The sequence below is a fragment of the Macrobrachium nipponense genome, chromosome 4, assembly GCF_015104395.2.
Source record: "Macrobrachium nipponense isolate FS-2020 chromosome 4, ASM1510439v2, whole genome shotgun sequence".
NCBI lineage: Eukaryota > Metazoa > Arthropoda > Malacostraca > Decapoda > Palaemonidae > Macrobrachium > Macrobrachium nipponense.
Genome location: NC_061100.1, coordinates 9,001,579 through 9,006,340, shown reverse-complemented (window position 1 = coordinate 9,006,340; position 4,762 = coordinate 9,001,579).

The window sequence follows — 4,762 nt, the reverse complement described above, 5'->3', positions numbered from 1 at the left end:
TGTCTGCACTTTGCTAAAAAAAAATTTCAGTTGCTTTTGTTGATGCATCATCCTTGTTATGGATGAATATTTGATTGGGTGCATCCTTGTTAGGGATGAAATGATATAGGTTGAATTAAAAATGAGAGAGAGAGAGAAGTTATTATTGGTGCGAGAGCAAAGTGTGTACTCTATACGGTGCTCTTGAAGAGGGGCTGTAGCGAGTGTGCATGTAGATGAAAGAAAAGTAGATGGAAAGCAATTGAACATTGATTGCATAGAGGAGGAAGAAGAAGAGAGTGAAGTAAATAGTTGAGAGATATGACTGTTTTGAGTTGCTTTTTGGGATGCGGAGAATGCCCATCCACCATTTTGTGTTTGCAAATTTTTGTAGACTGTAATCTGTTTTGAGCTAGAAATGTGACTAATTTGACAACTTCCAATGGTGGCTCTGCTGGTGGGTCGATGGAGACCACAGCAAAATGTGTATCAGCATGTGAATCGCAAGATTGTGAGATGCATCGACCAGTTGAACGCACATTGCAGCGACGGCAATGCCCAGTGTTGTCGCCACTCCCTGACGAGTGTCTGCAAAGAAATGCAGTATCCATGTGTGTGTTTTGTCAAGGTTTGATAGAAAAATGTACTACAATCTGTGGAGAGAGAGAGAAAGAGATACTGAGAGAAATGCAAAGCTTTCGTGGTACATCCTTGTTAGTAGGGGTGATGATAAATATTTGGTTGGTTGCATCCTTGTTAGGGATGAAAATGAGTTTGTTAATTTTTTTTTTCTATGTGACAATCTGCAGCGAGTTGGCGAGCTTCGGCCTTGTTACGATGAGGCCGTTCCCTTAATTTTTTTTTTGTATTATCACGACTTTTGGTGTCGAGGAAGATGCCAATGAGTGACCAAAGCATCACTTCCTGAATAGAAATAATTTTCAGAGAGAGAGAAGATGAAAGTGGCAGAGAGGGTTATGTAGCCCAATCTAAGTGAGCATCAGCAGCATTATTGGCCTGAGAGCACTCCTTTAGAGAGAGAGAGAGAGAAAAATTGTCCACAAGGGGATTTAGATCTGGACTTGTGGCAGAGAGAGAGAGAGAGAGAGAGAGAGAGAGAGAGAGAGAGAGAGAGAGAGAGAGAGAGAGAGAGAGAGAGAGAGAGAGAGAGAAATTATCCACGAGGTGATTTAGATCTGGACTCGTGGCGTGGCATAAATTGTGAAGGAAGGAAGGAAGGAATATTCAGATGAAAGATAGATAGCTGTTTTTGGTGTGCATTTGGATGGATTAATTTATCCTTTTAGTACCTAGTCCGTGGAGAGACTACCCGCCAAATTTAAGCATATTAATAAGCGGAGGAAAAGAAACCAACCGGGATTCCCTGAGTAAGGGCGACTGAAAGGGGATGAGCCCAGCGCATAACCTTGCGGTCGTTTTTTGGCCGTCGAGGGGTGTTGTGTTTCGGTGGATCCGTACTGCTCGAATTGCTGACTGCTTAAGTCATTGCTTGAATGCAGCCCCCGAGGATGGTGGTAGGCCCGTGTGGCGGCGCCTGTAAAAAGGTTTGGAAGCAATTTGGTCGGAGGGATGTTTACCGTAGAGTCAGGTTGCTTAGTAATGCAGCCCTAAGTAGGTGGTAAACTCCATCTAAGTCTAAATACTACCACAAGTCCGATATATGAAAAGTACCGTGAGGGAAAGCTGAAAAGGACTCCAAAGATAGTTCTAGAGGACGTGAAACCATTAGAAGCTGAAACGGGTGGAAAGAGGGGATTCAGGCTGTTGGCAGAGGCAATTGGGTGCGGGTAATGTTTTGAGATATGGACCCGGCGTATGAGTGAGTTGTCCGGGCACCTGTGTCCTTTTGTTTTTGTGAGCAGGCTTAGTTCTCCCTCGAGTACTAAATGTGGCGACCCACTGATCGGACCCCGAGGGCCCTGAAGGACTGGTAGCCCAGACCTTTGGTGTGGGTGATGACCTTTTTGGGTACTGAGTGGGTTTGAGCGGCGGTCACTGTGAGGAAGCGATTGCAGCAGCTCGCTGCAGCAATTGCTTCTTGCCATGTGAGAGGTATTGGTAATCCACCCAACCCGTCTTGAAACACGGACTAAGGATTCCAACACGTGCACGAGTTCAAGGGATGTTTAAACCTGGAGGTGAAATGAAAGTGAGCTCCTTTTTTGTTGCAAGCCGATCCCTTGTTGTGACCTGGACTGTGCAGGGTGACGTTGCGATGTCAAATTTGCCTGTTGTCTGTTGTGTAGTTTTGGGTTGTGGCGGCTCCTTTTGGGGGTTATTAGGCGCAGGCCGATGACTTGCCATGGTGCGGCTCGGTCAAGTCCGTGGGCAAGTACCTGAGAGCACAGCCGTTGGGACCTGAAAGATGGTGAAATATGCCTAGCGAGGACGAAGCCAGAGGAAACTCTGGTGGAGGTCCGAAGCAGTTCTGACGTGCAAATCGATTGTCAGAGCTGGGTATAGGGGCGAAAGACTAATCGAACCATGTAGTAGCTGGTTCCCTCCGAAGTTTTCCTCAGGATAGCTGGCGTTGATTTGATGAGTTTCATCTGGTAAAGAGAATGATTAGAGGGCTTGGTGGTGCAGTGCCGTCAACCTATTCTCAAACTTTAAATGGGTGAAATGTGAAGCTGTATGTTATTTGATGAATCGTGATGCCTAGTGGGCCACTTTTGTTGAGCAGAACTGGCGCTGTGGGATGAACCAAACGCACGAGTTAAGACGCCTAAATGAATGCTAATGTAGACACTAGGAAAAGGTGTTGGTTGCTATAGACAGCAGGTTGGTGGCCATGGAAGTTGGAATCCGCTAAGGAGTGTGTAACAACTCGCCTGCTGAAGCAACTAGCCCTTAAAATAGTATGGCGCTGAAGCATTCTCCCGATACTCGGCCGCCGGGGCATTATTTTGGTTGAGAGAACCTTGGAAGCCCCGGTGAATAGGAGGGTCGCAGCGGTGAGCGTCGAAGGGACTGGGCGTGAGCCGGCCTGGAGCCGCCGCTGGTGCAGATCTTGGTGTAAGTAACAAATAATCATGAGAGCCTCGTTGGCTGATGTGGAGAAGGGTTCCATGTCCATGTCAACATCATTTGAACATGGGTGAGTCAGGCGTAAGCCCAATGATAAATTTCCTGTGTCCTAGGTGTTCCTAGGCCTCCTAAAGGATGGCCGTGAATCAATAATGATGGATGGAGCCAGTCACTCAGTTATTTATTTTTTTGTGAGCGAGTTAATAGGTTTATGAGTTAAGCAAGGAAAGAGACTATGATGATGATGATGATGATGATGTTGGTGGCCTAGCCTTTGCTGGGTTTGCTTTGAATGAGAATGCTATATGTATATGCTTTGGCTAAAAAGCTGCAATATAATAAATAAATATGGTCAACGATTTATGCCTAAGTCGACCAACAACACCACCACCACCAACTGCTTTAAAGGTTCACTGAAGTTGATTGAATTTCCACTGAGAGAGAAGAGAGAGAGAGAGAGAGAGAGAGAGAGAGAGAGAGAGAGAGAGAGAGAGAGTGTTATGTTTATATAGAATCTGGTTATTATGGCGTTTGAATTGTTGTTTCCCCCTTTTTTTTCTGCTTTGGGGTGGCCTTCCTTCCTTCTTGGAGTTGTTGACTAGCCTTGCCTTAATGAAATGTGAGTGAGAGGATTGAAGAGAAGGTTGGTTAGCTTTGAGCTGCAGTTTTAGGAGCCCCAGTGTGATGGTGTTTGAGAGTCAGTGTAGACCAGTGGAAAAATGGATGGAAATTTCTTTCAGACAGAAAAGAATATAAGCAAGTAGGTGGAGAGAAGAGCAGAATTGGTACCATTATTGTCGAGAATGAGAAATGTTTTTTTTCTCATGTGCGGCCTTAAGAGATGGATTGGCTCGTGACACAAGAATGAGAGAGAAATGATGATGAGACTGACTGTTGAAGTTATATTTTATTCCTGTGAGAAATTGGAATGAATGAATAAAGCTGGAAGGGATGCAGTGGCAAAAGGGAATACGGTAATGATCCCGTGACCTGTGTTCGGATAGGCCCGGCTTGTGCCTTTTAGGTGGAGGCCGGGTCAAGTGTGTGACGATTGTGTCCACGGGGAGTCTGGTACGGGGAGAGTTTCTTTTCTGGTTTTAGGCCCCGTGATCCCCGGAAATCCTATGAAGCGAGAAGGGGGTGATGGTATATTGAACCTGACGGTGGCCGTAGAGCGACACAGGTCTTGTGGGGTCCCGTGCACCAACGCCAGTCCGTGAAAGATGCAAGTGCGGAAGTCACACGGGTCGGAATCCATTGCTGTGGCTGGGCTGGGCTGTTGCCTGTCAAAGGGTTTGTGGCTTGGCCTTGTTACGGTGTTGGAGACCCTGTTTCGACAGAGACTGTACCCATCTCCGCATCAGGTCTCCGAGGTTTGGAGCCTCTAGTCGATAGATGAATGTGGGTAAGGGAAATCGGCAATCTTGATCCGTAACTTCGGGACAAGGATTGGCTCTGAGGGTCAGGCCAGTCGGGCCTTCCTGGGAAGCGGGCTTGGGGTTACTCTTTTGGCAGGACTGGGCGAGGTGTCGGGGCCTTCTTACTTGTAGGCAGGTTCCTTTACCAAGGTCAGACCTGGCTGAGTGGGTGCCCTTCCGCGGAACGGGCAAGGTTGTGCAAAGGTATGTGGGCTGGTTGACTTGCGTGAACTCGAACAGGGGTTGCGCAGACACACAGGCCCATGTATTACTCCGGCTGGCATCCTAGCGACCAGCTCAGAACTGGCACAGACACG